Source organism: Chiloscyllium plagiosum, unplaced genomic scaffold, assembly GCF_037043375.1.
Source record: "Chiloscyllium plagiosum isolate Xiang-an unplaced genomic scaffold, Cpla_swu_hap1 HiC_scaffold_1, whole genome shotgun sequence".
Taxonomy (NCBI): Eukaryota; Metazoa; Chordata; class Chondrichthyes; order Orectolobiformes; family Hemiscylliidae; genus Chiloscyllium; species Chiloscyllium plagiosum.
Window position 1 is genome coordinate 152,719,738 of NW_028270139.1, and position 13,654 is coordinate 152,733,391.

The window sequence follows — 13,654 nt, forward strand, 5'->3', positions numbered from 1 at the left end:
CACTCCAGGAATTCCACTCCAGACCCAACAACATCCCTGCATCACAGTCCATTCCAGGGGCCCCACTCCAGACCCAACAACATCCCGCATCACTGTCCATTCTAGGAGTCCCACTCTGCGCCCAACAACATCCCTGCATCACAGTCCATTCCAGAGATCCTGCTCCGGACCCAACAACACCCCCGCATCACAATCCATTCTAAGAGTCCCACTCTGGGCCCAACAATATCCTCACATCACAGTCCATTCCAGAGGTCTTGCTCCAAGCCCAACAACTGACATGCGTCATGGTCTATTCCATGCGTCCTGCTCTGGACCCAACAATATCCCTGCATCACAGTCCAATCCTGGAGCCCTGCTCCAGGCCAACCATCATCACGACTGCATTTCAGGAGTACCACACTGGGCATAGCATGCTGCTGTCATTGCCACCGTCACTCCTGTCATTCTGCCAGGAGTACCAATTTGGCCTTACCTCATTGCTGCAGCTGATGGATGCTGACCTGGGAGGGTGCCCTGCTATTGCCGCCATTTTGAAGGTTGGTGTTGCCACTACTGCCTCGAGTCCTGCGCCGGTGGGCCCACACCTGTTGCCATGGAGAGTTCTTTAAGGGTTCACTCTCTCCCGCACTGGGCTTGCTTCCCTGAGGAGCTAACACTTGCCACTACTGCTGCACATGCTCGGGCGACCTGGCTTGCTCACACCTTGCTAAAGATGCCAAAAAGGCTTCTAAAAAGAAAAGAAAAGAGAGTAACAGCAAAAGGTAAAAGTAAAAATAAAAAAGAAACAAAGAAAGCCAGGAGCTCGGATACAGCGCTGCTTCTCCACCGCCATCTTGGTACAGATTAACAAAAGAGAGTTGGTATACATTTGAAAGTGATTTGATTTGATTAGATTTATTATTGTTACATGTACTGAGATACAGTGAAAGGTATTGTTTCGTATGCTAACCAGACAAATCGTACCTTACATATGTGCATTAGGGTAATAGAACAGAATGCAGAATATAATGTTACAGCTACAGAGAAGATGCAGAGAAAGGTAATCTCTAACGATTGAGAGGTCTGTTCATAAACCTGATAACAGTGGGGAAGAAGCTGTTCTTGAATCTGTCAGTATGTGTTTTCAAACTTTTTTACTTCTGCCCAATGGAGCAAGGTGAAGGAGAGTATAACCTGGATGGGAGGGGTCTTTAATTATGTTGTTGCTGTCCTGAGGCTGCAGGAAGTATAGACAGAGCCAATGGAAGAAAGGTTGGTTTGTGTGATGGACTGGGCTGTGTTTACAACTCTTTGTAATTTTGTACAGTCCTGGGCTGAGCAGTTGCCATACCAATCTGTGACGCATAGGATGTTTTCAATGGCGCATCTATAAAAATTGGTAAGATTGTGGATATGCCAAATTTCCTTAGCCTTCTGAGGAAGTCGAGGCATTGGTGTGTTTCTTGGTTGCAGCATCAAAATGGATGGAACACGATAGATTGCTGGTGATATTTCGGGTTGAATTGGGGGGTTATGGACATGGGGCTGGAGAATGAGATTAGCTGGTTAGTTCTTTTAGAAACCAGTACAGACACGGGTCCAATGCACTCTTTCTGTACTGTAAAACCTATGATTCTGTTATGCAAGTAGGATAAAGAAGCTTATCCACCTCAATCAAGACCACCCATCCAATAAGAAAGCCTGCAGAACCATAATTGCTTAGTCCAAAATTTTGTTTAGAAAAATAATTCCAACTTTTGCTTCCATTTCTCAGATGTTATATGCTGAAAAAAGGAATGAAATATTAAAAGAAAAGGAACTTTTGCTGCAATTGATTATGATATTGTCAAGACCAAGTCTGGAGGACTGAGTACAGTTTTGCTCTTGAGAAAATGTTTAATAGTATTAGAAGTAGTTCAGAGAAGGCTCACTGGACTGAAACTAGGGATAAGGGGGTTATCTTAAGGTTAGGGTCAGAATTAGGGTTCAGTCAAGTTGGGGCCATATTCATTGTAGTTTAGAGTTATGAATGGTGATTTTATGGAAACACATATAATCATGAGGTTAAAAATCACACACCACCAGGTTATAGTCCAACAGGTTTAATTGGAAGCACACTAGCTTTCGGAGCGACGCTCCTTCATCAGGTGATTGTGTGACATCCTATGACAACCACCTGATGAAGGAGCGTCGCTCCAAAAGCTAGTGTGCTTCCAATTAAACCTGTTGGACTATAACCTGGTGGTGTGTGATTTTTAACTTTGTACACCCCAGCCCAACACCGGCATCTCCAAATCATAGTCATGAGGGTAATTGAAAGAATAGATACTGAGAGGATATTTCCCCTTGTGGGATAGACTAAAATTAGGGGACAATGTTTAAAAATAAATCACTTCAGAAAGAAATTAGGAAAATATTTTTCTTTCAGACTGTCATTGGTCTCCCCAGGATCAGTAGAATCCTGGTTTTTGCATATCCTTAAGGCTGAGTTTGACAGATTCTTTTGATAAAGAAGGCAGTCAAAATGTATAGGGGTTAACAAAGAAGTATAGTTGAGGCTGCTATCAGATCAGATTTATCAAAGGGCAGAGTTGGCTTGACAGGGACCGAATAGCCTACACCTAATTCTTATTTGTATTTGTATCTAAATTGTTCATCACAGAGAAAGAAAGAACTTGCACTTTGGTCTCATCCTGTACTGAAAGTGTCTCAAAGCATTCACAATCAGTAAATTATATTTAAGGGGCCACTATGGTCCTAGTGAAAACCCTCTCTCCAGATTAGCCTTGGAGGGATGGAGGGTGGGGTGTGTGTGTGGGGGGTGGGGTGGGGTGAAGCTTTTGATGGATGAAGCTGGGAACATATGTGTGCAAACTCCTGCAAAAGGAACAGTCATGGGACTGAAGGATGTCACAGACATAGGGCGTGATCAGGGCAGAACTCAAACCAAAACAGAGTGAGCAAGATGTGAATGTAGCAAGAAGATGTGGCCTGGATGGGCTACATCCTAGAGTTCTGAGGGAGGTGGCTGAAGAAATAGTGGAGGAGTTGGTTGTAATCTTTCAAAAATCACTGGAGTCAGGGAAAGTCCCAGATGATTGGAAAATTGTTGTTGTAACCCCCTTGTTCAAGAAAGAATCAAGACAAAAGATGGAAAATTATTGGCTGATTAGCCTAACCTCGGTTGTAGGTAAAATTCTAGAATCCATCATTAAGGATTAGATTTCTAAATTCTTGGAAGTGCAGGATTAGAACAAGTCAGCATGGATTTAGTAAGGGGAAGTCGTGCCTGACAAACCTGTTAGAATTCTTTGAAGAGGTAACAATTAGGTTAGACCAGGGAAATACAGTGGATGCTATCTACATAGACTTCCAATAAGGAGCCTCACAGGAGGCTGCTGAGTAAGGTGAGGGCCCATGGTGTTTGAGGTGAGCTACTGGCAAGGATTGAGGATTGGCTGTCTGACAGAAGGCAGAGAGTTGGGATAAAAGATTCTTTATCGGAATGGCAGTTAGTGACAAGTGATGTCCTGCAGGGTTCAGTGTTGGGGCCGCAGCTGTTCACTTTATATATTAATGATCTGGATGAAGGACATTCTAGCAAGGTTTGCCGATGATACCAAGTTAGGTGGACAGGCAGGTAGTACTGAGGAGGTGGGGAGGCTACAGAAAGATTTAAACAATTGAGGAGAGTGGTCCAAGAAATGTCTGATGAATTTCAATGTGAGCAAATGCCGAGGTCTTGCACTTTGGAAAAAAGAATACAGGCATGGACTATTTTCTAAACGGTGAGAAAATTCATAAAGCCATAGTACAAAGGGATCTGGGAGTGCTAGTCCAGGATTCTCTAAAGGTTGACTTGCGGGTTGAGTCCGTGATTAAGAAAGCAAATGTAATGTAACTTATCTCAAGAGCTTTGGAATGTAAAAGCAGCGATGTGCTTCTGAGACTTTATAAAGTTCTGGTTAGGCCCCATTTGGAGTACTGTGTCCAGTTTTGGTCCCCACACCTCAGGAAGGACATACTGGCACTGGAGGGTGTCCAGCAGAAATTCACACGGATGATCCCTGGAATGGTAGGCCTAACGTACCATGAACAGCTGAGGATCCTAGGATTGTACTCATTAGAGTTTAGAAGATTGAGGGAGATCTAATAGAAACATACAAGATAATTAATGGCTTAGAAAGGATGAATGCTGGGAATTTGTTTCTGTCAGGTGGGGATATTAGGACCCGTGGGCACAGCCTTAGAATTAGAGAGGGTCAATTTAGAACTGAAATGAAGAGACATTTCTTCAGCCGGAAAGTGGTGAGCCTGTGGAATTCATTGCCATGGAGTGCAGTGGAGGACGAGATGTTAAATGTCTTCAAGGCAGAGACTGATAAATTCTTAATCCCACAAGAAATTAAGGGATCCAGGGAGAGTGCGGGTAACTGGCGTTGAAATGCCCATCAGCCATGATTGGATGGCGGAGTGGACTCGATGGGCTGAATGGCCTAATCTTTTCCATGTAGCCCTTAATGTGATCTACAAATAAAGATTTAATCTTTGTTTTAAAATAATTATTTAAGATCACATCACTTATCATTTCTGGAAGAGATTTTCAAATGCCTGCCAGCGTTTGCATGGAAAAATTGTTTCTTAATTTCACTCTTGAACGGTCTGGTTCTAATATTTAAACAATGGTCGCCAGTTTGAGATTTTGTGACCAATAGAAAAAGTTTACATTTAGCCACCCTATCAGTTCCCTCAGAATTCTACAAACTTTAATCAAATTACACCTTAATCTTTTAAACCTCAGGAAATACAAATCTAATTTATGAAATTTCTCATTATAATTTAGCCCCTGGTGTCTGATAATCCTGTAGACTCCGCCAGAGTTGCCTTTACTGTCAGCAGATCTAGTCGGTATGTTCTTCCTGTGGCATTTTGCTCAGGACTGCTTGCAGTACTCCAAGTGTGGACGAAGCAGAAGTTTGTGTAACTGAAGCATGACTTCTTCACCCTAGTACTATAACCGTCGGACCAACATGCATTCAAAGAAGGAGCAATTGATCTGCTTTTCAGATCTGTTGGTGATTGGAAGATGAATGTTGGCGGTAAAGATTCGACAACTACCTTTGAATAGTTCCACAGCATCCTTTGTCTCTCTGGAAATGAGTGTTTTTCTGTCTGAGCCCAACTAAATAGCACCTCTGTCAATGCAAATCTTGCAACATTGCTACAGTTGATAGCAAGTACTGATAATGCTTAAATCCACACTATATATCTTATCTTGAAGCATCTGGCAGCTGATAGAAGTTATGAACTCCCGTATGTTTGCACACCACAGTCATCAAGCTGAACAAGCAGTTTTCACATATTTTTGCTCCTGATTCATTCTATTTAGGATTCATGTGTAAGATTCTAACTCACTGAAAACCCATCCAACTACAAAGAGTTGAAATTAACCCCAATTTCTCTTTTAAAGCAAAGAATTCCTTTTCCACACAGGCCGCCATTTACATTGCAACTTCTTGATTTAGTGATCGTATCGGATGTGGCAATTGATCTGCTTTTTGGATCTGATGGTGGTTAGAGCTCAGGAAGGGGCCATACTGGACCTGATGTTGGGGAATGAGCCTGGCCAGGTGGTTGAAGTTGAAGTTACAGTAGGGGATTACTTTGGGAATAGTGATCACAATTCCGTAAATTTTAGAATACTCATGGACAAAGACGAGAGTGATCCTGAAGGACGAGTGCTAAATGGAGGGAAGGCCAACTATATCAAACTTTGACAGGAGCAGGGGGATGTGGATTGGGAGCAGGTTTTTGAGGGTAAATCCAATTTGACATGTGAGAGGCTTTTAAAGATAAGTTGATTCGAGTGCAGGACACACATCTCCCTGTGAAAATGAGGGATAGAAATGGCAAAATTAGGGAACCATGGATAACAGGTGAAATTATGAGACTAGCTAAGAGAGAAAAGGAAGCATACATAAAGCTTTGACTGAGACAGGCAAAGCTTTGGAAGAACATCGGGAATGTAGGACTAATCTGAAACGATGGATTAAGAGGGCTAAAAGGGGTCATGAAATATCTTTAGCAAACAGGATTAAGAAAAATCCCAAAGCCTTTTATTCATATAGAAGGAGTAAGAGGCTAACTAGAGAAAGGGCCGGCCCACTCAGTGACAAAGGAGGAAAGTTTTACATAGAGTCAGAGAAAATGTTGAGATTCTTAATGAGTACTTTGCATCTGTATTCATCGAGGAGAGAGACATGGCGGATGTTGAGGTTACTTGATTACTCTCGGTCAAGTTGGCATAAGGATGGAGGAAATGTCGGGTATTCTAAAAGGCCTTGAGGCGGACAAGTCCCCAGGTCTGGATGGGATCTATCCCAGGTAACTGAGGAATAAAGAGGAAATAGCTAGGGCCTTAACAGATATCTTTGCAGCATCCTTGAATATGGGTGAGATCCCAGAGGACTGGAGAATTGCTAATGTTGTGCATGGATGGTCATATCTTACCAAATTAATAGAATTTTTTGAGGAAGTGACAAAGTTGATTGATGAGGGGCAGACTGTATATGTCATATATATGAACATTAGTAAGGCATTTGATAAGGTTCCCCATGGTAGGCTGATGGAGAAAGTGAAGTTGCATGGAGCCCAGGATGTATGAGCTAGATGGATAGAGATCTGGATGGGCAACAGGAGACAGAAAGTAGTAGTGGAAGGGAGTTTCTCAAAATGGAGAACTGTGACCAGTGGTGTTCCACTGGGATCTGTGCTGGGACCACTGTTGTTTGTGATATACATAAATGATCTGGAGGAAGGTAAAGGTCATCTGATTAGCAAATTTGCAGTTGACACTAAGATTGGCAGAATAGCAGACAGTGAAGGGGACTATCAGAGAATACAGCAGAATATAGATAGATTGGAGAGTTGGGTGGACAAATGGCAGATGGGGTTCAATTAGGAAAATGTGAGGTGATGCATTTTGGAAGATACGATTCAAGAGCAAACTATACAGTAAATGGAAAAGTCCTGGGGTAAACTGATGTACAGAGATGTCTGGGTGACCAGGTCCACTGAACCTTGAAGGTGGCAACACAGGTTGATAGAGTGGTCAAGAAGATATACGGCATGCTTTCCTTCATCGGACGGGTATTGAATACAAGAGTTGGCAGTCGTGTTACAGTTGTATTGGACTTTGGTTCAGCCACATTTGGAATACTGCGTACAGTTCTGGTTACCACATTACCAAAAAGATGTGGATGCTTTGGAGAGGGTGCAGAGGAGGTTCACTAGGATGTTGCCTGGTATGGAGGGTGCTAGCTATGAAGAGAGGTTGAGTAAATTAAGATTATTTTCATTAGAAAGTCAGAAGTTGAGGGGGAAACCTGATTAAGGTTTACAAAATCATTAGAGGTATAGACAGAGTGGATAGCAAGAAGTAGGGGACTCAATTATTTGGGAGTTGCAAGTTCAAGGTGAGGGGGAAAAGTTTAAGGGAGATATGCGTGGAAAGTCCTTTACGCAGAGGGTCGTGGGTGCGTGGAATGTGTTGCAAGTGGAAGTGGTAGAGGCGGGCATGGTAACATCATTTCAGATGTATCTAGACAGATACAGAGGAAACTTAATTATCCAGCATTTGATTATCTGAATAAGGGATTATCCGAATAAGGGATTATCCGGCAAGATCGCAAGATTCCGATGCTTGGCTAAACCATGTTACCCGGCATTTGATTATCCGGCATTTGATTGACCGAATGAAATACCCTCTGCCTGTGTCCTTCGGATAGTCAAGGTTACTCTGTACATGAATGGGCAGTGAGCAGAGGGACATAGATCCTTGGGAAATAGGCGACTGGTTTTGATAGAGGATCTGGATCGGCTCAGGCTTAGAGAGTCGAAGGGCCTGTTCCTGTGTTGTAATTTTCTTTGTTCTTGGACGATGAATGTTGGCAGTGAAAATAGAAGAACTACCTTTGAATAGTTCCACAGCATCCTTTGTCTCTCTGAAAAGGTGTGTTTTACTGTCTGAGCCCAACTAAGTAGCACCTCTGTTAATGCAAATCCTGCAACATTGCATCAGTTGAAATCCAGTACTGAAGTGGTGCTTAAATCCACACTATAAATCTTATCTTGAAGCATCTGGTAGCTGATAGAATAGAAGTTATGAACTTCTGTATGTTTGCATACCATAGCCATAAAGTTGAACAAGCAGGTTTCATATATTTTTGTTCCTGATTCATTCTATTTCGGATTCATATGGCAAGATTCTAACTCACTGAATACCCGTCTGACTACAAAGAGTTGAAATTAAACACATTTTCTCTTTTAAAACCAAGAGTCCCATTGCCCATATTGGCAGCCATTTATAATTGCAGCTTCTTGATTTAATGATCATATCGGATGTGGCCTTCTTAATTGTTGTATCTTAATCGATCATTACAGAGAAAGAAAGAACTTACACTTACGTCTCATCCTGTACTGAAGGAGTCTCAAAGCATTCACAATTAATAAATTATATTTAAGGGGCCATTATGGTCCCTAGTGAAAAGCCCTGTCTCCACACCAGCACCGGGGAGGTGGGGTTTGAGAAAATTGAAACTTGATCACGCTGGAAACCATACTTTCGATTTTCCTGATTTGAGCTTTTGATGGATGAAGCTGGGAACATATGGGTACAAACTCCCGCAAAAAGAACATTCATGGCACTGAAGGAGGTCACAGACATAGGGCGTGATCATGGCAGAGCTCAGACCAAAACATGGTGAGCAAGAAGTGAATGTAAGATCAGATGCTCAGGGTTACTCTTTAACTCTTTGAGCCTGGCACAGTCAGCATTTGAAGGCCACGTTGAGCTCCCCTTCAACGAAGTGGATTTTTAGGCCATTTCACAGAATAGTTCAGAGTCAACCACTTTGACTGTGGGTCTGGAACCACAGACCAGGTAATGGTGACAGATTTCCTTCCCTAAAGTCAACTAAATGGGCTTTTATGACAAATGACAATTGTTCCAAGGGCACCTTTGGATTAGCTTTCAACTCCAGAGTATTTTTCTGTAGTGAATTTAAATTTCACCACTTGGCTTTGTTGAATTTGAGCCTACATTCCCAGCAATGTATGAGGTATGGTCAGTCAATTTACAGGTGGCACCAAAATTGGTGGTGTGGTGGACAGTGAAGGAGGTTATCTCAGAGTACAACAGGTCCTTGATCAGATGGGCCAATGGGCTGAGGAGTGGCAGATGGATTTTAATTTAGATAAATGTGAGGTGTTGCAGTTTGGTAAAGCAAACCGGGGCAGGACATACACACTTAATGGTAATGTCCTGAGGAGAGTTGCTGAACAAAGAGATCTTTTGGTGCAGGTTCATAGTTCCTTGAAAGTAGAGTTGTAGGCAGACAGGATAGGAAAAAAGGTTTCTGTTCACTTGCCTTTATTGGTCAGTGCATTGAGTATAGGATTTGGGAGATCATGTTGCACCTGTACAGGACCTTGGCTAGGCCACTTTTGGAATACTGAATTCAATTCTGGTCTCGCCCCCCCCCCCCCCCTCCCCCCCCTCCCCCTCTACAGGAAGGATGTTGTGGAACTTGAAAGGATTCAGAAAATGTTTACAAGGATGTTGCCAGGGTTGGAGGGTCTGAGCTCTAGGGAGAAGCTGAACAGGCTGGGGCTGTTTTCCCTGGAGCATCAGACGCTGAGGGGCGACCTTAGAGAGGTTTATAAATCATGAGGGGCATGGATAGGATAAATAGCCAAGATCTTTTCCCCAATGTAGGGGAATCCAAAACTAGAGGGCATAGGTTTAAGGTGAAAGAGGAAACATTTAAAAGGGACATAATAAGCAACTTTTTCATACAGAGGGTGGTGTGTGTATGGAATGAGCTGCCAGAGGAAGTGATGGAGGCTGGTACAATTACAACATTTAAAAGGCATCTGGATGGCTATATGAATAAGAAGGGTTTAGAGGAGAATAGGCCAAATGCTTGCAAATGGGAGTAGATTAACTTAGGATGTCCGGTTAGCATGGATGAGTTGGACCGAAGAGTCTGTTCCTGTGAAATTCATCTCCATGACTCTAAATCCTAGATTACTGGCTCAGAAGTATTATCACTGCCTCCTCTGGAGTAGCTATGTTTCATTAATCCTCAGGCCCAAAATGGCAGAAGTTGCAGCTAATGGATAATAAGCGTGAACATTGACCTTGCTGAAAACTCATGAGGGTTGCCCCTGCCACAAAGCCACTTTTCCCACACATTGATGGGAGAAGCAAACTCAGTAAATACCTTTTCAAAAATGGAAAGTTTTTCTTTGTTATCCATTACTCTCATATGAAGCCAAGTCTCCTCCATTTGATTTCACCACACGAATTGTGTGTGTTTCCACTGATGTGGAAAACATAACATAACACTTGCACTAACTGGTGATAACCACTTCCTGTTTGGAAGTCAGGTTCATGATTAATTTTTTTTGAGTTTGAGAAACAAACAAACTTATTGTGAGTGGAAAGGCCCTTTGGTGTTGTTCATTTCTCACCCCAGTGACCCTTCGTGACCCAGACAAGTAAATAAACTTGCAAATCTCCTCCAGACATACCATCAGGCCACACTATATGAGATATTACAGATGTTACAATATTTAACAACTAGAGTGAGATAAAGGAATGAATATTTAACTTTGTTGCCTAGTTTTTATGGCTGTAATATATCTGCAATGAAACCAATGGCCAGGATCCCAAACATACTTGTGAGAAGACTGATCCGAAATTTGGACAGGTGATTTTTTTAAAGATATTCACAGTGGGTGCTTAACCAGACCCTCAGTTGGAAATTTACAGCGAAGCTGATTTTGTTTGACTTGTTATTGTCACATGAAAAATGAATGCTTTATTGTCACATATATCTGAGGATTTACGGTGATAAGTGTTCTGTTGCCGCAATCTGGTACAATTTTGAGATACAAAAGAACCAACGACATAGGAAGGGAAAAAGTTGAGACTCTGAAGGGAGATTCCAGAAAGTTAGGCAGAAATTTAAAAAAGAGGTTCCCGAGAGTAGTAATATCTGGATTACTCCCGGTGCTGAGAGCTAGTGAGGGCAGGAATAGGAGGATAGAGCAGATGAATACATGGCTGAGGAGCTGGTGTTTGGGGGAAGGATTCACATTTTTGGATCATTGGAATCTCTTTTGGGGTAGAAGTGACTTGTATAAGAAGGGCGGATTGCACCTAAATTGAAAGGGGACTAATATACTGGCAGGGAGATTTGCTAGAACTGCTCGGGAGGATTTAAACTCGTAAGATGGGGGGGTGGGACCCAGGAAGATAATGAGGAAAGAGATCAATCTGAGACTGGTACAGTTGAGAACAGAAGCGAGTCAAACAGTCAGGGCAGGCAGGGACAAGGTAGGATTAATAAATTAAACTGCATTTATTTCAATGCAAGGGGCCTAACAGGGAAGGCAGATGGACTCAGGACATGGTTAGGAAAATGGGACTGGGATATCATAGCAATTACAGGGATGGGCAGGACTGGCAGTTTAATGTTCCAGGATACAAATGCTATAGGAAGGATAGAAAGGGAGGCAAGAGAGGTGGTGGCAGTTTTGATAAGGGATAGCATTACAGCTGTGCTGAGGGAGGATATTCCCGCAAATACATCCAGGGAAGTTATTTGGGTGGAACTGAGGAATAAGAAAGGGATGATCACCTTATTGGGATTGTATTATAGACCCCCTAATAGTCAGAGGGAAATTGAGAAACAAACTTGTAAGGAGATCTCAGTTATCTGTAAGAAAAGTAGGGTGGTTATGATAGGGGATTTTAACTTTCCAAACATAGACTGGGACTGCCATAGTGTTAAGGGTTTAGATGGAGAGGAATTTGTTAAGTGTGTACAAGACAATTTTCTGACTCAGTATGTGGATATACCTACTAGAGAAGGTGCAAAACTTGACTTACTCTTATAAGTTAATAAGGCAGGGCAGGTGACTGAGGTGTCAGTGGGGGAGCACTTTGGGGCCAGCGACCATAATTCTATTAGATTTAAAATAACGACGGAAAAGGATTGACCAGATCTAAAAGTTGAAGTTCTAAATTGGAGAAAGGCCAATTTTGACAGTATTAGGCAAGAACTTTCGAAACCTGATTGGGGGCAGATGTTCGCAGGTAAAGGGACGGCTGGAAAATGGGAAGCATTCAGAAATGAGATAACAAGAATTCAGAGAAAGTATATTTCTGTCAGGGTGAAAGGAAAGGCAGGTAGGTATAGGAAATGCTGGATGACTAAGGAAATTGTGGGTTTGGTTAAGAAAAAGAAGGAAGCATATGTAAGGTATAGGCAGGATAGATCGAGTGAATCCTTAGAAGAGTATAAAGGCAGTAGGAGTATACTTAAGAGGGAAATCAGGAGGGCAAACGGGGACATGAGGCAAATAGAGTTAAAGAGAATCCAAAGAGGTTTTACAAATACATTAAGGACAAAAGGGTAACTAGGGAGAGAATAGGGCTCCTCAAAGATCAGCAAGGCGACCTTTGTGTGGAGCCACAGAAAATGGGGGAGATACTAAATGAATATTTTGCATCAGTATTTACTGTGTAAAAGGATATGGAAGATATAGACTGTAGGGAAATAGATGGTGACATCTTGCAAAATGTCCAGATTACAGAAGAGGAAGTGCTGGATGTCTTGAAATGCATAAAAGTTGATAAATCCCCAGGACCTGATCAGGTGTATCCTAGAACTCTGTGGGAAGCTAGAGAAGTAATTGCTGGGCCTCTTGTTGAGATATTTGTATCATCGATAGTCACAGGTGAGGTGCCGGAAGACTGGAGGTTGGCAAACGTGGTGCCACTGTTTAAGAGGGGTGGTAAGGACAAGCCAGGGAACTATAGACCAGTGAGTCTGACGTTGGTGGTGGGCAAGTAGTTGGAGGGAATCCTGAGGGACAGGATGTACATGTATTTGGAAAGGCAAGGACTGATTCGGGATAGTCAACATGGCTTTGTGTGTGGGAAATCATGTCTCACAAACTTGATTGAGTTTTTTGAGGAAGTAACAAAGAGGATTGATTAGGGCAGAGCAGTAGATGTGATCTATGTGGACTTCAGTAAGGCGTTTGACAAGGTTCCCTATGGGAGACTGGTTAGCAAGGTTAGATATCATGGAATACAGGGGGAACTAGCCATTTGGATACAGAACTGACTCAAAGGTAGAAGACAGAGAGTGGTGATGAAGGGTTGTTTTTCAGACTGGAGGCCTGTGACCAGTGGAGTGCCACAAGGATCGGGGCTGGGTCCTCTACTTGTTGTCATTTACATAAATGATTTGGATGCGAGCATAAGAAGTACAGTTCGTAAGTTTGCAGATGACACCAAAATTGGAGGTGTAGTGGACAGCGAAGAGGGTTACCTCAGATTACAACAGGATCTGGACCAGATGGGTCAATGGGCTGAGAAGTGGCAGATGGAGTTTAATTCAGATAAATATGAGGTGCTGCATTTTGGGAAAGGAAATCTTAGCAGGACTTATATACTTAATGGTAAGGTCCTAGGGGATGTTGCTGAACAATGAGACCTTGGAGTCCAGGTTCATAGCTCCTTGAAAGTGGAGTCGCAGGTAGATAGGATAGTGAAGAAGGATAAAGTGAGGACCACAGATGCCGGACATCAGAGCTG

At 42.6% G+C, this 13,654-nt stretch overlaps 1 pseudogene; it reads left to right on the forward strand.

Annotated features, from left to right (window-relative positions):
* The first annotated feature begins 287 nt into the window (after positions 1 to 287).
* The window catches only part of LOC148152245 (uncharacterized), a 37,246-nt pseudogene continuing 23,879 nt past the window's right edge, over positions 288 to 13,654 (forward strand).